A 23,183-nucleotide genomic window follows, 5' to 3' on the forward strand; every position below is an offset into this window, starting at 1 on the left:
AGGGGGCATCTGAATCAATACAGCTGGGTTTTGTTCTGGTTTCCTGCCATGCTGCAAAGCTTTGGGCTTCTTGCTCACCTGCCCTTCAATTCATGTGGCCAGTCTTAAGCTGAAATAATTGCTATTCTAATAACTAACTTATATTGAGACTCCTTAATTTGTCCTGTAGGACTCTTAAACCCCTTTAAGTGCCTGCAAAACCTGGTGACAAAGGTCAGTGCCACCTGCTTTGTATGTGACTGCTGAGAGCCAGCGGGCAGATCTGGGTGAGGGTAGCTGGGAGCTCAAGAACTTCTGCTTGCCCTGTCTATTGAGAAGTATCTATTTATTAGTGCTGACAAAATGTTGCTTTGTTATTACTCTACCCTACAGTTAGGTACATTGAAGGGTCTCGAGTGTACCCCTGCCTTGTCTTCTTTCATCTCGTAAGTTCATGTAATTTTGTGGCTGCAAGGGAGAATGTGTGTCATCTGTGGAGGATGAGAAGAATAGGGGTAAGTAGTGTGAAAGTGTAACATATTTCTCCGTAATTAACACCGTCCTTCAGAAGAGCTGTTCAGTTGTGTTTCTATCTCTAGAAGTGCTCAGAAGGCGTAGAGAAAATACAAGAAGTCACTTCTAGATTTATACGCACCAGTTGCTCTGACGCTTTCATTATTTAACAAAAAAAACCCAAACCAAAACAGTTTAAAAACACCCTATTTAAATGTAAGTTAATGAACTCCTTAACTTCACTCATCTTCTGTACCACTGGCTAGGGAATTGTATACAAGCCTTACATTCTGACTTCCTTAGAATGGGGCTGGAAAGGCCACAATTATTAAATGCTCCATGTGCTTCTCAGTACTCATTCCATAGAATAACTGCTTCACAAGCCTTCTCCTTCAAGACATCCTTAAGGCTGTTTAATACCCTCTTAGCTGTCATTTCAGTTAGCACTCGGCACTGTGTCGAGTTGCTGAACTAAACCATATTAGCAGATCTTTACAATTATTTGTAAATGTTGGGATACTCAGAAGATTATTGCACTGGTACATTGCCTTTGGTGCCTGAGGGGAGGGAGAATTATATCTTATCTGCAGGAAGAGCTCTGAGGAGCCAGACCGTCTTATGAGATGCTGTGGTGCTCATCCCACTTCCAATCCCATCACTAGGATTGTCAGGGTACAATTTATAGTAGGGTATAGAATGGGTGTATCCCCTAACATTAGAGTTTCACGTGAATCTAATGCATGGGAAATGGATTTTTTTTCCTTCAGTGAATGAAGATAGCTTCTCACCTGAACCCTTAAACTGATGACATTTCAGAATTCCATTTAGAAAGACAAAAAACCAGACAATCTGTGATTTTTAAAGCTCCTTCTGATGGCTGATGCTTCTTGCCTGTACAGTTAGTCAAAGTATTACTGACATAAAGTGTTCCAGACTTCCTACTGTATCCAACTCCAGGAAGGTTTGCTTGTAATTGTCCATTCTTAACTAAGGAAAACTACACTTTTCTGAAACTTACCATTCCAGAATTGCCAGAATAAGAACCTGGAAGTTACATTCCTAACGTTTCAGATTCCAGCTTTCAGTAGCACTGAGCTACCTCCATATGCCATGGAAGTTGTCAAGGGTTTAAAGCCCTGGAAGAAGGTCAGGCTGATGCTTTGCAGTCTAAATTTGAGCTTTTATGTACTAAAAAAAAAATCAACAAGGAAGAAATATATCATAGGCCTCTTTTTTTAAAAAAAAAAAAGTCATACTTTTATAAACTTGACTAATATGTAAACAAAGCTTATTTTTAGCATGGTAGGAACATATTTATGCTTGTGGTTATATGGTCTGTGTAATTCCCAACTTAGAAGGGTGCTGGTTAATGCGCAGTTACTGGCCAGTGATTCATTTACATTGGCTTCTAATGTAGAAAATAAAACTTGATATGTTCTTCATAGCTAATTGGCTATTTATCTGCTGTTTGTTGCTAAGGGAGCTACTAAGAGACCTGCTGGTGTACCTTATGAGTTAGGGAGCAGGGAAGGTTGACTGAGATGTCGCAAAATGCTCCAGGCTTTTCCATACCAAGGCATTGCAGTGGAAGGCCACAGGGAGCTGCCATCCAAAAATAGTTTGAGGGACTCTCAATCTTGGCTGCACTGCCCATGTGGAGGCTTAAAGTTAAGGGCACTCACTGGAGAGCCTCAAGGACAGAGGCTGCACACAGGACTGCAGTTCTTAATTTGTTTGAGGCTGGGCGTAAGGGTTGTCTACCCATAACAGGAGTGAAACTCTGCCTTGCCATGGAAAACATGCCTTGGAAAGGGGTCTTCTGTGTGGCAAATGTGTTTTAATATATGAACTTTGATTTTATCTCTGTTGTTGCTTATGTTTGAGTTTGTTTATGCATCGTTATGTGAAGCGTGTTGGATGATGGTTTGTTCTCTCATTACATTGCTAATAAACTAATTAAGCTAGCTGAATGTCATTTGTGCTGATAGGTCCACAAGCATTGAGGTGTGTTTGCCCACGTTAACTTTCCTTTCCACATTTAAGCCTTCTGCTTTTCCCAATGGACTCGCTTCTGTGCACTTGTATATGCTGGAACTGGGAGATCCCCGAACCCCATTTGGAAAGAAAGGGAATTCCAGCCAATGTTTCCTCACTCGGTTAAAACAAGGCCTGCTGTTCAAAGAGGTTTGGAGAGCTATAAAGGCCAATAACCACTGCTGTGATTTTGTAACTCAGAGGCATTTTTTACTCATTGCAGCACTGCGACTGCTATGGAATCAGTGATGCTACATCAGCACAGAAAAAAGTTTGTCCCAATGGCTCCTTGTTTTTCCTGTCCAACACAGCTCTCTGCAAAGGCTGGCTTTCTGAAGCAAGCCCCTTTTTCTTCCCTGCTGCCTTCAGGGAAGGAACTGTAATAAACAGCACAGGTTCCTGAAACTTGGTCAAAAGAAATACATAGACCTGCATTCAGAAAAAAATAATATAAATATCACTTCTGGTTTTAAATGAAAGGCAGAAAGACCAAGAGTGCTAATCCTAATGCTCTGGCTGCTCTGCAGGTTTTATTGCGCAAGGCTTGTTTGTTTGCTGTGTGTAGGGCTGGTGGTGTTGGTAAGGCAACCAACACAATTCACCGCAGGTAAAGTTACAGGCAGGATGTGTCTCCTCAGAAATGACCTCCTTCAAGCCTGGTGTAGTTATTGGCCTGTGTTGACACAGAAGCTTGCCCAGGTTTTGTGGACAGGAGGAGAAGCACACCCAGCCGGCTCTGGGCTGGCGATCCATCCTGCTGGGTTCTTCCTGCAGGGCTGCGGGCTCCTCCCAGCAGTGCTGGAATGGGTCTGGTGTCCTTTTGGTTTTGTCTCCCAGATGTATCCAGTTTGCTAATTCAGGCTTTTGGTGTTTGATGTTTTCTCTGAACTCTTCAGCTCCTGGAATGGAATGTGAAGCTCAGCTAATGCTTAAAGTGTTGGGGCTTCGGCAGGGGTAGGAAAAAGGTTATACATGTGAGTTTCAAATACAAACTTCACAAACAAATGAAATGAAACCTTAGATTTATTGAGCTTTAACATCTCCTGGTTTCGTAGGGCATCATTTCTGACTTGGGACTATTGGAGGTTAGCAGCGCTGCTACTGTCTCTTTGTGCATTCAGACTGCATTTATGTTGCTTGGTTTGACATATTCCTGGGAGACTTATTTCCATTCTCTGTGCATTTCACTACAGCCTGGGCAAGGCAAGAGAATCTGCTTTTCAATTCAAGCTTTTTCTTTTCCCTTCCTTTAGCCTCAACCTTTCTATCTTTTAGGATATGAACTTGGCTATTATTCTGAACGCACATTCACTGCTGAGTATAATTACTGGTGATAAGTCCTGCAGTCCACTGGATAACTGTGAACAAATTGAAAAGCACATCCCATTGGAAACCTCCTGGTAGAACTGGAGGGGTCGTTTGAGAGCAGCAGATGAAATATTAGAAGGAAAATCGGTATATGGGATAATTGTGAATCAGCATTTTGTGAAGGTATCGAGCACGTGTTGCCTCTTCTCGAAAACAGAGGATGAATCTAAAGCTTTCTGTGAATCTTACAAACAGGAAAAAGAAGTATATCTTCAAGACTTTTGTTAACTGTTCTGTAGGCTGGCAGCTGGAGGCCGATGCTGTGCCTGTCTGGTCCTACTGGGTGCTCATCGGTTCTTTTACAGGGCACAGTTTTACTGAAATCTGCTTAAACTTTTTGGTTTCTGATTAATACAAAGATATGTGCTGCTTTCTGGGTCTTGGCCAAAGACTCTGAAGTCTTGTAAATGATATTTTACAAGTTTTCTAAAAGAGAAAAGTCAAGAACTCTTTTCCCCGACCAGGTAAATGTGTGACTATAATTGTAATAGAAGGATCCTTGAAGTGTTTTTCTTCACATGCATAGAAGTCCTTTAAGTATCAGGCACCAAAGAGCCATGCATGAGAAGATCTAAGGTAGTTTTTTGTTTGTAGTATGCTGGAATTTTTTTGTTTCACGAGTGTTTGTCTACTAGGGCATGGTTGAAATGACCCTCTTAAAATCCACAGTTCAAACTTGAAATGACACAGAGCTGAATCATGCAGGCAAGGGGGTATTACTGTGGATTTATGTGTTTTGAGTCTCTTGGCACAGGCCAGCCACCCAGAAAAAAAAGAGTTTTAATGAGTAGAAATGCTCCCAAATTCTACAGGTGTGCTGCTTTAGACCACAGTCTGAACATGTCTCCCTTCTTTCCTACCCTCCAGTAGACTCACATTGGAACATGTCCAGCGCTGTAATGAATGACAAACCTGTAAAATATTTCTCTCCCTCTGCCCGTGCTGATTGCTCTTTAACCCGGCAGTGAGGCTGGGCACAGATTGGCACTCAGGGCGGTGACTGATGGGAAAATGCGCTGAGTGGGGAAGTGTGAGCTGGTGTGGGGATGGAAGGTTGGAAAGATGGAAGTGGGGATGGGTGAAAGGACAGAAAGATGGAAGGAACCCCAGTGCTGCCCTGAAGCCAAGTAGGAACTTTGTGCTTGACGGTCTGGACCATGTGGGCAGGGAGTGGCGTTCCCAGGCAGCACAGAGGCTGTGCCAAACAACACATGCACCCTTGGCACTGCCTATTGCTTCTGTGTCATGCCTGATTCCACCAAAGCCAGTGGCACCTCATTAATGTTCGACTGCTGTGAGTAAGAGGAGGCTGGGGTGTATATGTTTCCAATAGCTTTATACCGCTGGGCCTGATTCTACTTTTGCTCACACCAGTTTGATACTGATACAGTTCCTCTGGCTTCCATGCCATGAATCTGCTTTTTGCCTGTGTCAGCAAGATCTCAATCAGCTTCATTTATTTCAAAACTGTGTGCCTGCAGCTGTTGGGAAAGGATAGGGCTGTAAAAGAAGAACAGAAGATGGTAGGTGAGAATAAGAAAGGGATCAAGAAACAGCTGAAGGACGGACCTTTGTATTTCTGGTCCTTGTTTGCCTACGTTTGTCAGTGAAAAATGGGAGGGATGAAAGAAGGGAATTTCTCTTGAGCTCGTGGTTGTCTTCGGGCAGGGCGAAGCCGTGGGGTCTGTCATCCTCCCTCCTGCCCTCATTTCAGCTCTTCTGTGCGTTGGGAAGAAATACTTCTTCTCTTCCAGTACAAAATAGGAAAGATCTACAAGGAAACGGAGCGGATTATTTTTTCCAGTTTGCCTTAGGGTTTCCTGGAATTTATGCTACTGTACATTTATTTAAAGTAACTCTATCTGTTTAAATACACGCTGATCTTTGGTTGCTCTGAGATCAGAATCAGCCCTGCCTGAAGAATGCCTTTTGCTTGCAGTCATTTCTGTATTGTCAGCCCTTCCTCCTCGCCCCCCGCCAGGCTGACCCTAATGGTATCAGGTGACAGAAGGATAAACTGCAACATATGTGGTCCTGGATGGAAAGAAAGTTATGATCCAAACTGATACAGAAATTGTGATCTATTGTCAGTCTCCTCAAGGATGACAAAGCAATCTGTTTCCAAATGAAAGTAGATGTAAGAGAATTCTTTTGACTGCTATTATATTTTTCTTGGCATTAACCAGACGCTATTACTGTTTTGTGGCTTTGTCACCACCAATTATGAACTAAAATAACATCATCTGTTGTAAAGTGTCGGGATCCAAAACTCTGATTCCTCTTTGCAGTGACGTCATGAATATCTAAGATAACTCCAAGGAGCAGTTAATACGTGTTTAATAAGACTTAGCAAAGTCCCGTCAGACGCTTAGGGAGGATGCTTGGAGAGGAGGGCTCCGTCCTGCAGGATGGTACAGATGAACTGCCCCCTTAATTGGGCAATGTGTGCCAGGTTAGGGAAACGTTCTTGGTGTGCAGAGTATTTAAGTGTTCAGTGTAATTGTCATCATTACTTACCTGAAATGAAAACAAAGCTTTCATAGTGAAACGCGGGACGTTATGCAATAAACCAAAGTCTATCGTTTCATTCTCTAACCAGGCGCAGCAAATGGAATTAATTAAGAGTATATTTTGTTGGCTGTCTCAGTTTCATAATAAACATATTTTTATTTGAGCAATGGGCATTTATCCTGAAAATATTTCAAGCAAAATTAAATGAATAAGATGAGGCAGAATTGTTGTAAGCCACTCTGATTCCTTTTTCTTTAATGTAATTTATATCAGCACCGTTTGTTGTAACTGGTAAAATACTAAAAGCTTTTTAAAAAGATGAAATGATTTACTTTTTTTATTGTCTAGACTGTATGTAAGCCATTGCTAATTAATACTGCCCTTCCTGATGGCTTTGCAACAGGCATAACTCAAACAAACCAATTATAAATGATTTTTCAATGTAAACTTTTAACAGCGTAGCCTCAGGGCTTGCTCAACATAAAAGTACAATTTAGAAAACATAAGATTTAAGTAAGGTCAGGATATATCAGGCGATGATGGATGTAAATGTAAAAACATCTGACTGTGGAATGACAACGTTTTCTTCAAGACTAAGCAAAACGTTGGTGGCAGTGATAAGTGGGATGAAAAATGGCCTGGAATGAACCAGCAGAAGGTTTGGCTTTGGGGTCTGTTTGCTCGGGTTCTGTGGTGGTTTTTTTTTCTTTTCTTGATTGTTTTGGTTTGCTTCAGCATTTTGGACGTCACCGGAGGTGGAGCAGGCAGGGCAGTGTGAGTTTTGTAACTGTTTTCTACACCATAACAAGGTCAGACTTCTCAACAACATCTGCCTGTCTCGGGGCGCAGCACTGGCTCCTCTGGCTTTGAGTTTCCAGCTACCAAAGGGAAAATGTGATGGCCCTGCATGCAGAGCTCTGGTCTGGTATATCCCAATGCTGCAGTTCTAAGCTTGCTCACCATTTTGCACGGGTTAAGTCTGCAGAGATGGCTGATTGAGTAGGTGGTGGCTGACTGCTCTGCTCTGTCTTTAAGACTATTCATCCTCATTGTCTGTCTTTCAACATCCTGCCCGAAGCTGGCACAGGCTGTGCATCATGTGCTGTATCTAATTTGGTGGAAGCAGTCACATGTCCATGGTGGGATCTGTATCAGATTTGTATGGCCGAGTCATCTGGTATCAATTCCTGCAGAGCGAAGCCTCTGGAGCTTCAGCCCCCAGCGTGCTCCCACACCCCCCACCCGCACCCAGCGACCACGCAGGTGTTGGGAAAGAGTCCTTTTGCTCTTTGCTGTAGACACCTTAAGAAACTGGAGGCTGGTTGTTGGTTGCTCTCCTGGATGGTTGCTCTCCTTTGGCAGCACCTCCTGTCCTCAGCCAAAACTCAGCAGACTGTTCATCTTGTATTGAAGGGCAAACAAGGGCCCAGGGTTCCAGCACCTCTTCACTCCTGTGCTGGGACCAAACTCAGTCCTTTTGCTGAGGTAAAATCTGGTTTTGCTAATGAAGTAAAGACTAATTCGCTTTGTTTTTTAATAAAAACATCGCCTTCATCTGTGTCTGTTAGCATTCCAACCTTACTGACTAAATACTGCATTTATACTGTGCCTTTGTTTCTGGTGTAACCCAATGGGTACTACTAGGGAAAAAAAAAGCCTTGCAGCTCAGTTGAATTAGCAGTATGTGTATGGTCTGCTGTTCCACTCCTGTGCCCTTATGAGTGAAGCGGTTGCACTGGGGTGGGCTCCGCTCTTTTCTCCCATGATCAGTAATTATGGGGACAGGATTAATAAGCATACATTTCATCCAGGGCCCTGGCTTGATGGCAGGGTGTAGTTCAATGAGAGCGCAGCAGTGTCCTTGCTTGCTGGGAGAGCAAAGGCAGCACACATAGTGGAAATGATTGAGAATAAATATGTGGGAACTTAAGTGCTCTGTAAGAGCTCCCTTACTCCTGCTGCTTGTTTGGGTAGCAGTTATGATGACTTTTTGCCTGCTGTACCTGGCTCTGCTGCTAGAGAGGTGAAGATGGTTGTGGTACCAGAGTTCATGGGCTCTGTATGTGAACTAGGGAACAGAAGCAGAGTGCTTGAGATGTGGTCCAGGCCTGGGCACTGAGTGCCCCTCTTGGTGCCAGCCTCCCCTTGGTGACATCCTTTTCTGTCACATGCATGGGTGAAAACACTGCATGATGCTCCCCATATCTTGCTAACAAAGGAATAGGTTTTCTCTGGGACCTGTAAATAATCAGTGTGTTGCCAGCATCCTCTTTGGATTTTTACATAATACATTTGATTTGTAACTTATGTACACAGTAATTTGGGAGAGATTTGTGTAAGATGTTTCATTTTCTTGTCCTTGCTACTGCTGGAAGTAGTGAAAACCTATTTGTCAAATGAAATAGAATGGAATTGGAAGCTGGGTGCCCAGCCTTTGGGTAGGGGGCCTGCAGGGCTGACACTGTGCTGAACAGCAGTGTCTATTGACGTAAACACCGTGCTTGTGTTGTTTTCAGCAACAGAAGATGCTTTGGAAGAGAGGAGTGTTATTTTTTGAGCAGAATCCCTTTTCCATTCAAAAACCTCCTGCTATGGATGGGGCTATTTAGCTATCTGTTTGCATGCACCCATAGGGCCTGCTGAGATGAGCTTTGCTCCTGCACTCCCAGGCCTTTTGCCTCTGTTGTTGTAAGGCTTTGGGCAGTTTGTAAAATAGCAGTGTTTATTATTTCTCTGTTATAATTTTATTATACTATCTATTGTAATATTTATTATTATCTGTTGAGATATATATATATATATATATATGTATGTATGTTTTCAAATGGCCGTAACTGTCAAAATATGGGGAAATATGAAGGCAGAAGCATCTAGGGCACCCCACAATAGTCATTACTCCATCACTGACATCATGCTACATTAAACTACACTTACTGATGCGGGGGTGGCCTTGAAGAGCTCACCTAGGTGCTGCTCCTTGTGCCTGGCACATACGCAGAAGCACATACATGTGCAGAGGCACTATGATGTCTGAAGCCCATAGAGCCCGACAGTGGCTCCAGGTTGGACCCAGCACCCAACTGTAACCCATCCCCACCGCCATCCCGACTTTGCTGTGGTTGGTTGCACCAGAGTACTTTCATTATGCCAGTACCACTCCACAGCTGGTCCCACCGTCCTGACAGCCTCTTGTCTCCCTCTCCTTTGTCATCTGCATTAGCTCAGTATTTTAACCCCGTTTTTCGCCTGCTCTGCTCCAGTGGTGCTTGTCCAACATCTGCTCAGAGATGCCTGGTGAGGAAATGCCCTGCAAATCGCTTTGTGGTTTGCAGAGTGAATTCCCTAATGATGCTCTCATTAATAGTTCTTGCTGCCAAATGCTGTTTGCTTTTACTTTCAGAACTGTCTGCATTAATAACAAGTACCTCCACTTGGAAGTTATTTACACGAAACATTGTTCTCGCATCACTGCCACTGACAGCGGCTCCGGACTGGGTGAGAGAAGGACACTGAGAAGAATTCACCCATACTTACCTTGCTGTGCTGCGTGAGATGAGGAGAGTTCAAAGACTTCAGAGCAAGTAAGTCCTGGGAAAAGCAGAACTATTCCTTGCAACAAGGGCTGGTTGCACAGTTTGGGCAGACGAGCTTGTCAGGGATGGTGTTGCACTCCATCTGAACCTGTGGGAAGTGTGCCTGTTCCTAATAAGCACCGTGTGTATTTATGTGGCAGTCATTGTGCTTTGCAAGAGGGGAGTCACAGAAATAATTAGTTAAGAGCGTGAGGTTTTTGGCACAGATTCCCTTTCTCAAGTAGCTGTGATGTTCATATATAAGAAAAATTGATTTGGCATCTAGACAGGATTTCAGCACGCTCATGGTTATGGAAATCAGCTATGGGCATGGAGGAAATGTGTATATTGATTCATAAACTGACTTGATGACTTGTTCATGCTTTAATATTTTCATGGGCTTTTACCCAAAATAAAAATGTCAGTAGGTACCACTTGACTGTGTTGCAGCACTGCCTGAAATGGTGGGAAGAATGCAGGAAAGAAAAGGGATTTCCTACTAGACAGAAACCTGCACTGTCTGTGCTAATTATTTTTTTCCTACAAGAGAGAGAGGGTTTTTTTTTTTGCCATTACCCTGGTTTATTTTGTTAAACTGTGCACTTATATAACACCCCCGGGAAGATCATAACCTGTGAAATCCAACCCAGGTTATGTAGAAGGATTTGAAAATAGCCGCAGACCTTTGCAGTGGGTAGAATTTGATCAGGACACAGATGAACCCTTGGAAATCGTACTGCCTTGTGCACAAGGGCACGGATCGTCGCAAAGATGACTCTCTGGAAGGAGACTCAGGTTCCCAGATGTTGTTCTCTGAGAACTCAGGCAGATCTCACTTCAGCACGTGCTGGTAATGCTGGGGCTGCAGCGGTGGTGTGTGTGGCAGCGTGAGGAGTCTGTGCTTTGCCATAGTCCAGCAGGGCAAGAACTAGCATCAGTGTTGGCTCTGTGTTGTGGTCAGACTGGCTAGGTGGTGTTCAGTCAGCACCAGCACCAAGTTTCACTGCCTTGTGACAAAGCACCTGCTACTGTCCTGCCTCTTCATGAATACTTTTCTCTGCAGGTTTAAAACCTTAATCCCTGAATAATGCTTCCACCTGCCTCTTGGTTTTCTCTGGGGACCTTCCAGCACTGGCCAGTCCTGACCGTATCTGACTTTCTTCAGGTATGTGGGGCTGAAAATGGAGGTGATGTGGCTGCTGGCTATTTTAAATGAACACAAACTACGTCATGTATAATTTCACTTAAGACCCAGGGCAATCATTATTATCCAGATGATCTGATTTGCATGCATGTTCTTTGCTGCCATTGTGACTTCAGAAGAAAATCAATGGGCATAAGGCGCAATATGCTGTGCAATAAAGGGGGGTAGAATTTGCTGCATAAATAGCATCTCTTTTGGCAAGACACAGGAACAAAACCATGAGAATCTATACTGCATTGAGCTGAATGGTTTGGGAAAGATTCTGTACGTATAAGAGCACATTTTGAACGTGTATGTTGTTCCTCGTGGATGAAATCTCCCTTAGTATGGTTATTCGTGTTCACAGCAGTCCTGTAATGCAGCTTCCCTGGTTGGGGTGTACTGAGCCCTGCTGGGGAGGCCATGGAGATGCCTCCAGGTGGGCACTGGGGACAATTTTCACGTGCTCAGGAAAAGACAAGAAGGCCATTTTGTCCTTTGGTGGTTGGCTGCTTGCGGCTTATTAAATAGTCTGCCAGACTTGTGGCTAACGAGTGATTTTAATGCAGTTTGAAGGCAGCTTTTGTTTCCCTCAACCGCTACTTTAAGAAAGATCCCATAAAATTAATTGACTGATGAACTGTATAATTGATGCTGTCTACACAGTGTGCACCAGCCAAAACTGATGGGTAGCGAGAGCACTGGCATCCTGGTAGGGGCTGTGCTGAACCCTGCAGAGAACCTCTGCTCGCCCTCCCTTTATGCTCTTGGGTAGGAGAGGGCATGTTTAGTTTTCTGCTTACTCTATTCCCTTTTGTACTTGCTCATTTGCTGGGTGCATAAAGGAGAAGAGGTCACTTGTGCACATGGGATAAAGAGGTATTATGAATTCTAAAGTGTTTGCTTTATTGGGAAAAGCACACGGAGCAGGAAAGCGCAGGAACATAATGTGTGAAATTTTAATGAATGCTGTGCCAAAGTGTGTGTGCATTTTTTTTCTTCTACCTGTAGCAGCTTTATTCATTTGGGAGAGTACCGCGTACACGATATTCTTTAGTACTGTGCTGGCTGCTGTTTAGTTTTAATAAATTAAATCCTTTATATCAATGTAATATTCTTTAGACAAGCACTTCCAAGACAGATTAGAAATGAACTTAAGGGGATTAAAAGCTTCTCTTGCTAAAAACAATGTTTCAGATGGGAAATCCACTTATTTATGTCACTTTCAGTGGAGTACATTTGTCTTTAATATGTTTCTGCTGCTACAAAAAGCAGCGCTTTGCCCACGACTGCAGCCTTTCTGCTCTGCTTTACATACACAGCAATGTTTATTTTCTTCAGTACTGTAGGTCGCTTTGGGAAAGATTGATGGCTTCCCATAAAATTGCGAGTGACCATTTTCTTTGTTATTTAACAAAAACAAAAGATTTACTGGATCTGGAGTTTTAAATAGCGTTGGTCTGTGTACAATAGGAAAAGGCGAGTGGAGTGTGCGAGCAGAGAGAAAAGTCTGCTTGAATGTTTCTCTTAGTGCTTTGTAGCTGCACGCATCTTCTGGAAGGTTCTTGTTGTCTGAAATCCTGGATGTCTTGGGAGCAGCAGGCCCAGCTCACAGCCTGCTTCCCTGAGCCCTCTCCAGCTCTGGGTGCTAACACTGCTCCGAGCACGTGGTTCAGTGGCATGTCCCATTGCTTGGGACCCTGGTGCCCACTGAGCTGACCTTGTGGACTGGAGAGGCTGCAGCAGTGCTGCTCTCTGAGGTCTGGCTGGGGTTTGAACAGCACCAGGAGGCCTCAGAGCTTGAGGCTAAGTCACACAGAGCGGGTCTGGGAGCAGCTGGCTGCCCCATCTCCCCGCATTGTGGGGCTTTTGCAGGGCAGGATCCAACCCGATGGGTAAATAAGGAGTCTCTGCTGTCTTTGGACTGCAGAAGAAATGGTCAGGGTGAAATACAAACTAGAAGAAATAAGGGAAATTGATGTTTTAATTGAAGACCTTTCAGCCTTTTTATTGTTGCCACTTGCATGCTCAGCCTTGGAAGCAGGGTACTTGTTCCTTACCCACCAGCTTGTGGGCATGGAACTGTTCAATGCATTGCGGTGATCTGGGCAGAGGGAGAGGTCTGAGCCCTCAGCACACCAGGTGTGTCTCTGTAGCTTTGTCTTGGGCACAGCACTGAATTTCATTAGTTTAGGCACACTTCTCTCCATTGTTGGTTAATTCTGTTTCAAAATCTCTCCTGTTCCATGATGTTCTGTATTTATTTAAACAGTTTCCAAGTAAGCTTTTCCCAGTACCTGCTCAGTTCCATCAGTGCTTTTGGGCCACCGATGCTCTACACTCTCCTGTCTCATTTCAGCCACTGTTCCACTTCCCTTCCCACCCCCAGAGGTTCTCAGATTGAGTCGTGGTACATCGACAGAGCAGGGCTCATGTCTCAAAGCAGTGCTCCAGAACCGAGTTGCCTGACTTCTCTGGCACTCAGAAGGGCCCTTGCAGTGAGGCTTTGTATCAGCCTCAGATTACCAAGATTGTATGAGAACAGGCAGCTTAGATTAAACCACTATCTCTGTTTTATCTCATTTTGTGCTGTGTGGCTCTCTAAGACCAGATTTAACTCCTCTCCCCAAAAAGACTTTTTTTTTTTTGCTGGTCTTAGCATTTATCAGTCTTCTAAATCCTTCCCTATTGCTCACGATAACAGGAGTTGACTGAAGTTTCACCACTGGTTTCACAGTGGAAAGGGCAAGTTAATTTTCTGCTGAATATCGATGGACTTTGCTATCAGTATAACTACTGTGTATGCTGGGAACTGAACCTATATACATTGCTGTGCTGCTGATCAGAAAGAGAAGAAAACCTATCATTCAAGAAAAAAAAAATATATATTTAGGATCAGGGGTGGAATCTCACTGGGAAATGTGGTGTAAAAATGCTTCTCATTTTAAATTAAGCTTTCGATGGCAAGTGCTTGGCTTTCAACAACTCCTCTGAAACTCTTTTAATTGAAGTTCCATGAAAATCTGGGGAGTTCAGCTCAAGTTCACGTCCCAAACCCATCCTGATTTCATTAAAGATCTGATCTTTCTTTATTTGCCAATAAAATATATATGTGTGTGTGTGTATAAATCAGTATCTGCTCTATAACTGTTTTTTATTGTTTTTTTTTTATTATTATCATTTATTTAAAGGTACAGTTTCCCTTCTCTTTATGAAGGATGAACTCTGCTCCCTCTGTGTAATGAGAGGGGAGGGACAACCCAAGGGAGATCCTTCCCGTCCCTCCACCCCAGGTGTGGATTTAGGGCTTGGGACACACTTTCCTGCTGTTTCTCTGTTGCTTCCTTGTTTCTAACATTGGCTGTGGTGGCCTCAGAGCTGACAGAACCTACAGAAGAGGTGACAGGCTCTTGGTGGCTCCATTGAGGCAAGCATGGTCTCAGGCTGGTTGGTCTGGGCCCTGTGTTGCTCTGGTGGAAATGGTGGAGCCCTGGGGGCTGGGGGTGAATGTGGCCTGGTCAGGCTCAAGGGTATGGCCATTCTGCAGCACATGGATGATTGCATGCACAGCTCTCCTGCAAAGTACTCAGCCATCTGAGCATCCGTTTTGTGTTTCATTCCACTTTTCTCCTTTTGTTTTCTTCTCTTGCGATAGCAGCTACCTGTTCACAGCCTCCCTGGTGAGCCCTGTACGTCGCTATCTGCAGTCCTAGTGAGTCGCATTTGGCTTTTCTGATCAAGGTCCAGCTGGAATCTCACATCTTTGTTTCATGTATTTAATATACTCAGAATGCACTAAATGACAGTTTATAATATCATTATCAACAGTTAAAAGACATTATAACTTCAAGAAATGGAAAGAAAGTGCAGCCATATGTGGAAATGCTTTATTTTGTGCACTTTTAACCCTCACAATGGCTCAGCTGCAGCAACGGGGACAGCGGTGAGAGGCAGGAAAACAAATCCTATGTCTGCAAAATCATTTTTCGGCTTCCCCTCTGCTGCTGTCATGAAAGAGCCCCGCGCTGTTTGGATGGTAAATAACAACCGAGGACTAATTTATTTTTCTTCATAAAATTATTTCTTGAATTAGATTCAAATGTGTTCCTTATTACACGGTTTGATAATTCAGTGATGCTTTCCCCCCATAACATACGAGCTGATTTAAACCTTTACTCTAAACAGCCTCAGGCTTATTAAGAACAGTGTGGACTGAGTATGGATTAGGTTTAAAAGTAATAAAAAAGTAGACCTGTTGGTTAGGTGAAAAATTCACTATCAGATTCCTGAGTGCAGCTTTCTTTTCATGTGCAAACTGCATTAAATGAGGCATTTAATTCAACAAATCCATAGTTCTGATCCACCAGAAATAGAGACTGGGTTAGTTCAATTTGTAACAAACGATCTCCATATGATCAAAGTCCTGAGAGCTGATTCCAACATACTGCTTAAATTAGTCTAACACCGAAGTGTTTGGCTCTGGGACAATATTTGGAATGTCTTACCAGAAGAAAAATTCCTCTGCACACATGGTTCCAATATCGGGGAATGCCAACCTTGCTTTTTAATGGGCTGACAGGGAGCCTCCGTGCTAACTTTCTGACTCCAAAAAGTTCTTGTGCTGTCACCCGCAAACCAGCTTGGATAATTTTTCCTTGGCTTCCTTATTAAAGCCTGAATGAAGGGATTGTGTGGCTTTCTTAATGTCACTTGGTCTGCTTGCCATAAATTCAAGCACTCATGATGAAAGCTCCACTTATATTTCGCTGGGAAATGGAATCAAGGAGAATGCACCCTCGTTCACAATAAATAACTAAAGTTGAGTTATTAAGTGTATTTCATATACCAGCGCCTTATTACATCAGCAGTTTAGATAATGGCTTCTTAAAAATATTTCTCTACCGAAATCCTCGAGGAGTGGGTTGCACATAGGCGTCCCTGTGCACAAAACCCAGAGCAGCTGGCTCCAGCAGCAACTCAGGACTGTATTAACCAATAGCAAATATTTACATTTTTACATGCTGCTGTCTGTTTAGATTACGCAGCCGTCGTGCTCTCAGCAGCGAGCAGAGGCGGTGTTTGCTCGCCCCTGCCAGGAGCGTTTGTTTGCTGTGAGCAGGACGCGAGCTGGTGCAGCCCTGCGGTGAGCATGGCACACGGTGCTCGGTGGGACTTGCTGCCCGTGCCTCCCTTCACTCTTGTTTGTCACAGTAACCCACAGCATTTTCAAAGGCCTCGGATGAATTTCCCCTGTTTTTATGGACCGTCTTAATGTGAAGGGGATTCATACAGTTAAGGGTGCACTGTGGCCTTTTGGTATTTGAAAGGAGCATATAAACAGGAGGGGGGCAACTGTTTATGAGGGTGGATAGTGATAGGTCAAGGGGGAATGGTTTTAAACTGAGACAGGGGAGGTTTGGGATGGATATTAGGAGGAAGTTTTTCACCCAGAGGGTGGTGATGCACTGAACAGGTTGCCCAGGGAGGCTGTGGATGCCCCATCCCTGCAGGCATTCAAGGCCAGGCTGGATGTGGCTCTGGGCAGCACAGCTGCTGGTTGGTGACCCTACACATAGCAGGGGGCTGAAACTAGATGAGCATCGTGGGCCTTTGCAACCCAGGCCGTTCTATGATTCTGTGATATTTACATACCTTGAGTATATAAATGTCTTTATGTTTTCTCACCATTACTATAGATGCATGTGTGTAACAAAGTGATGTTCTGCTAGGAACAGGCAGTGAGTACATGCCCCTATCAGCATGTTGTTGTTGCAGCTTTGCAGCTCCTTCCTGGTTGGTTGTGTTGCATTTTGGACAACGAGGAGATGATTTTTGAATCTGTGCTGGGCATTGCTTGGTATTTCATAGCAGCTGGAAGAGAAGGAGGTGGAATGATGAAAGGGTGGAGCTCAGAAACTGAGCAAAACTGCTGTTTTCATGGTAACTCTTCTGAACAGGTGGCTAAGTATGCCAATTAAACAGACTTTAAGAACAAATTATGATGGTAATCCATTGTCTGGGATCACTGAAATGCGCTGGGTGGAATCTGGTCCCCAGAGTTGCCTGAGTAATGAAAATCTATTTTGGTGTAATTGTATTGTTTTCCTATGCTCACTGAATGTTCAGAGCAGCTTGCCTTCCCCCTCTCTGGGCTGGGCTGTGGGGCTCGCAGCAGCCCGGTACCATGGGCTGTGCCTGGCTGCTTATGTCCACCTCAGACCCTGTCCTCTGCGTGGTCTTGCTCAGAGGTGATTTAAGAGCAAACCACTGACTGACGAGCATCACTGTGTGTGTGATGAGGAGGTCAGTGGGAAATCTGGGCTTTGTGAGCACCCTGATTCAGCTCCTGCTGAGGACATTGAATGGCCCATTGGCCTGGGTCCTGCTAGAGAACACCAGGACCAGCGCCGTGAAGCCATCCTGGTCCTCACCACTCAGCTCCTTCTGCTGAGCCCCCGCCTCTGCCGGTTGCTTTGTGGTTCCTTTTTGCTTTTAAATCCGGGACAGAAAGGAGTTGTGCAGGATTATTTCAGGCTATCGTATGGTAACAACTCCGCGTTGTCACACAGGGCTGCGTGAACCGGTGACCCAGTGACAAAATAAATTACGTGCGAGCTGAGGGCTGGAGACGGTGAGTGGCAGAAGAATGGCGCTCCAAATTGTGTTCAGGAGATCCTGTATTCATTTAAGAGCAGTGACTGTTTGGCCAATTTATTTATTTGACAAGTTCCTTTTTAACCGTCTTAATTCGCCATTTAGCCTACAGTGCCCATCGTTAGTTTATTAGATATTCATCGAGAGAGATTTTAGCATAAATACGGTTCCGCAGAGGATTACTGCACAGGGAATCTATTCTTTTAACCTACTTATTTGGATACCAAGTATTTGTTGAAGTGGACTCGCATTTACTCGGTCCCTTAATGAAGTCTAGAAAAGCCTTTCTGCAAAGGGAATATTGTTTTGTAAAAATTAGCTTGCTTAAATAGTTTTCAAAGTCAGCTCAGAACAAAGATTTCAAAGACGGAGCGCCAGCCTAATATTGACTTTTTACACCGTGCAGTAGTTTAGACTTGCCAGAAAAAGTGCCCTTGCTTTTTTTGTGTTGTTGTGTTTAAATTTCTCTGTTTCTAGTTGTGAGATATATATGTCATTTCTAGGGGTATGGAACTAATTGAGGAATATGTCCTGCCCTTGTTGAGGTGAACAGGGCAGATAAATAAAAACTCCATTGGACATAAATCTCCTCCACTAACATCAAAGAAACAGGATCCTGCTAAGTGTATTTGTATAATGCAGTAATTTATGCAAAAAGCAGCTTTTGTCAGCAATGCAACAAAGCAGCTTTGATAAATGTCCCCTAATTTATTGTCATGTATCTCAAATCAAAGTAAAACATTTACAGCCTGCACACTGAAGGAACCCAGGCCCAGGGCACTTAAAGGGTTTCTCTCCCTCTCCATCTCCAGTCCCCCCCCGACCCCTCCTCCTTTCTTTTTAAAGTACATAAAGCTAAGTTGGGCAAAAGGTTAAAAAGGCTCTGTTTTGAATGCTAAGTACTTCATACAAATTATGGGGAAAATAATAACGGAGCTGCTTAAAGAATGACAGAAAAGCCTGTACAAATTCAGATTAAAAATCCGCTTAGCTTTTCTCTTCTGGGTGATGTTTAACGAATCATAATGCAGACACTAATTGTGTTTTACAGGGACAATCCCAGTGTCTCAGGCTCTGAAAAAAGGGTGAAACAGCGACTGGAAATGGTAAGTGTTGGCCACGGTGCTTAACTGCCTTTCCCAGGTCTCCTGAGCAGGAGCATTGCCAATATGGGAGCCAACCCAAATGTGAGATGGTGGGAGGAGATGTTACCTCTGACTTGGAGATAAAAATGAGCCCCAAGGAGGAGAAGGCCAAAGTGCCAAAGACTTAATTCCCACTGCTGGTGCTTCCATGGTTCAGAAACTCACTGACTTGAGCTTCTCCCAACGTCGAGGGGGATGCAGTGGCCCTGCCTACAGAGCCAGTCCAATAGGGCCGTTTACAAGGGAAAGGTCACAGGGTGAGGTGTGACTGATGAGGCAGGATCTGAAATGGGTTGGCCATGGCGCTGGTGAGCACATGGGTCCCCTGCAACCAGGCCCAGTGCTTCAGGCCTGGCCTGTGTCAGTGGGTGCCACTAGGAACATCCCTGGCTTCACTGTCTCTGCCACACCGTGTGCCACCTGGCTGGACTGGTCACTGGGTGTCCTGGGTCGGGCTGTGACTGGGGAGTGAGCATCCCCATGGGGTGAGCTGGGAGGGAGGGGAGAAGGCAGGGCGGGTGTGCGGGCACCACATCGAGCAGTGGGGATGGACACAGTGGGGCCACGGACCATCCTGTGGCCATGTCTGGGGACGAAAGGGGTGAGCTGCCACCCTATGGAGTGGGATGCTGTCCTGCAGTGCTGCTGAGCAGGAGCTCACTCAGGAAGGCCTGGATCTGGCTCACGGCAGGGAGGCTGCCGAATGCTGATAAATTAAAAGTATGTGGGCTTGTCAGTCACCCGCACTGCCTTCCAGTTACAAAGACCCCAAGTGATACGGCTGCTTCTTGAGACCCTTTGATATTTAGGGGGAGTGATAAATTCAGCTGTGTTTCCGCGGAGATCTAGAGCAGCTCCACATGTCAGATTGCTTCAGAAGTAGACAGCATTTCTATGTTTTTTACTTAGAAAGCTCTGTTTATAATAAACCAAACATACAGCTCCAGGAGTACAATATCCTTCGAGTGGAGTTGTTTCAAAGTGTTTTACAACCCATCTGGTAGGCTGACTCGAACTATTAGGCGTGTTGTTGGAGAAAATGCTTTATTCACACAGATAGTAGTATGTCTCTGGTACTGCAAACCAGAAGAATGAAGCCTTGCAAATCCAGGCCTGCTGCACTATAAAACAGACAGGAGTTCACTGAGAAAGTGAAAAGGAGATGTCGCTCTTTAAAACTGTTCTGCTTTCTTTGTGTAAAGTTGTGCCCCTGGGGAGCAGAGCCGGCGCCATGCCAGCCCACATCAGCACGTGGAGCTGCTTGTTGCGAGGCCTGTGCACGGCTGCCTTGCTGGTGGCATCATGGCACACTCAGGCTGTAAGTCAGTATATGAGTTTAAGTCCATTTCATAATTGCTGGGGTTATCATTAAAATTTTAGAAGGATTCTGCAGCCACTGTGTTGGAAATGAGAGGAGTTTGTGATTAAAGCACCGAAGGTGCTCTCAGCAAGGATGGTGGTAGGTGCAGTGAAAGCAGTGCCTGACCACAGGAACGCCTCCATCAGGTGCAGAGCTTGAGGGACAATCTCCAGGAACAGGTGAGTTAAAAGCAAACATGTATGGCATCACATTCATTGACTCTTGGTGAATGTTTACGGAGAGCAGGCAGTGGATGTGGGCACAGTGGGGCGGTGGGGGGGGTGTTCCAGAAGTGGTGACAGTCAATGGTCACCTCTGATGGTGCAGATTTGTACAGGTGTGTCATGTGGGCTCTTGTTCAAGGCTGGTGAAAAGGCAGAGCTAATGGTGGTGACTGTTGAAGAATAGCATTTGTTGCTGGTCATTTGCTCTATCGCATATTATACTGTGCTCCTTGTGTATATGTTTCTATATAGAGAGACATGGATAAAGAGACAAATGGGTGTATGTGTGTGCATCACATTACACGTCTCTACATAAAGAAAGACATATCGATACATCTGTATGTTAGCTCACAGAGCGTTGTTAGAGTGAGGGGCTCATCACAGGGAGCAGTGCTGTGGCACTGCCATGGCTCATGGCCTTGCCAGGGGCACTGCAGGTTTACACAGCAATGTGCAGAGCGGATGGTGGGAGCCCTGCCTGCAGCACAGAGCTGTGTATGGGAGCAGGGGGGACACAGGCAGCAGGAGCTGCCCCCAGACTGTGTGCAGCTCAGGCCTGGCGGGTTCCAACATCTGCTACAGGAGGTCAAAGGAAGTCCTCAAAGTGAATTTAAAAGTACATTTAAAATGTGCACATGCAGCAGCAGCGCAGTCAGCGAAGCTGTTAAGCAGATATGCCACATTAAAACCAGTCTCCTGCAGGCACCAGCAGAGCTGCTCCTGGATGGCAGTCAGGTGGCAGCCAGCACCCAGAGGGACAGTACCTTCCTGTGGCTGTCACTGCTGCTTGCTCTGTGCTTACTGCACCGCTGAACCGCTTCCCTGTGTCTTAGCACTCAGAGAGATGAATGGGAGCTTTGCCTCCTCCACACTAAGATCGGAGGGCAGCAGGTGTGCTTTGCACAGCCAAACTGGCAGCAGCTTGAGGGGGTGCATGGCCCACCATGCCTGCAGTGCCCAGGCTGGGGAGACCCCTGCCCTCTCCCCACTCACCCTCCACTGCCACCATGGTCCTGCTGCACGGGGTGCTGGCCATGCACACTCACCCTTTGCCCTCCTGCATCCATTTTCCCTTTCTTTTTGCATCGGCGAGGCTTTGTGATGAAATTTTATCCCAATATGTTTAAAGCAGAGACAGCTGTGAGTAGCTGTTAAATAGACACAGAGAAGAGCTCGGTCCAAAATATCCATGTTCAACACAGCGCTTTAGCTATAAGTTGTGCTACCAGACCACAAAAATGAAGAAACCCAAACATATTAATTGTTTGAAATGGGAACACCCGTTGTAAAGGCAGGCATCCTCTTAGAGGTCTCACTTTATCTCAGCGCGCTGATGTGGGAGCGGTACATTGGACACACGGTTTTGGTTTATTATGTAATGCTTCAATAAGAAGTAAACGCAAATTACCAATAATGATCCTTATAATTTGAAACACAACCAAAATCAAACTATTTTTGAGCAAAGAAACGGAACGAGATTTTGTTTCTGTTCGTCACATCTCACGAGTCAGTCTTGATGTGACACACACACATTTCAAAGGAGTTCACGTTCAGTGCGGGCAGCCCAAAGAAAGAAACACAGCAGATCGCCCCTTACTCCCCCCCATCTCAGGACATGGCATTAAAACCACATGGATTTTAAATTCTTGTTCTTATGCTCAAAATTGCATTAACAGATTTTGACCTCAAGACTGAGGCACATGACGTGTGTGAAGGCCCCGCACCGCGGCTGTGATCCACGGCACTGCTCCCACACACTGCCCAAGTGAGGCCCTGCTGATGTAATAGAGGCCCGCACATGTCTCGTATTAATGGTATTTTCCTAATAGTAATAGCATTAAAGCCTGCCTACCTGGCTATTGAGTTACCTTATTTAAGGTAATTGGCCCAAAAGCCTATCCTGGAGCATGCGAACAACCGTATCATTTTATAACACTTAGCTTTAAGATATCAGAAATCAAAGCAGGCTGACAGTCTGATTCCAGAACGAGTCGTTTTCCATTTAAAAAAACAAAAAACAAAAGCTTTTGTGTTTCTTGAATAATTTATTATCTGGATTTTTGTTGTATTTTCCACATGGAATTGATGAAGAAAAATTTTGTCTGAAGAAAGTTTGGATGAGCGAAAATTCACACATGGAAAACAAATGAGCATGGGGAAGCACTCCTCATAGCTAATGGCTACTTGGTCTGGGGCCAGAATTCGTACAGATCCTTAAAATCAAGTAAATTATGCCCGTAGTGATAGCTCCCTTTTGCTGGAGTCCCACAGCAAGCACCAAATGGTGGAGCGGCGCAGAACTGCCAAATCCCATTTTTCACCTCCCAGTTCCTTTTAGCCGAGCTGCCCCGTTCCCAGCAGAAGGGCCCATGCATTTCTTAGGGCTCCCCACCCAGCCCCATGTGCAGGGCCTGATCCTGCTCATGGCACGGGGCTCCGAGGGCAGCGCCTGCTGCGAGGTCAGCGTGTTGTAAATGGCAGCGGTGGTGGCAATCAGACGCCCGCATCTTCCCACTGAAGGGAATGGAAGGAATTGGGTCTTGCAAAGGAAACAATGGTAAAACAAAAGCGTTCTTCTCTCACTCGGTTCCTTTGATAAAATAGCTCGCTGAACTCAGAGGGTAGGAAATGTGCCGGTCG

At 44.9% G+C, this 23,183-nt stretch overlaps 1 long non-coding RNA gene across 1 annotated transcript in view; it reads left to right on the forward strand.

Moving 5' to 3' along the window:
* Positions 1-23,183, forward strand: part of LOC140257475 (uncharacterized) — a 134,031-nt gene that overhangs the window by 92,964 nt on the left and 17,884 nt on the right. Inside the window, exons 5-7 of the long non-coding RNA XR_011905028.1 lie at positions 9,806-9,986; positions 11,041-11,142; positions 18,866-18,920. This is a non-coding gene — a long non-coding RNA (uncharacterized lncRNA). The remainder of the gene's footprint in view (positions 1-9,805; positions 9,987-11,040; positions 11,143-18,865; positions 18,921-23,183) is intronic.

The sequence above is a fragment of the Excalfactoria chinensis genome, chromosome 11 (genome assembly GCF_039878825.1).
Source record: "Excalfactoria chinensis isolate bCotChi1 chromosome 11, bCotChi1.hap2, whole genome shotgun sequence".
NCBI lineage: Eukaryota > Metazoa > Chordata > Aves > Galliformes > Phasianidae > Excalfactoria > Excalfactoria chinensis.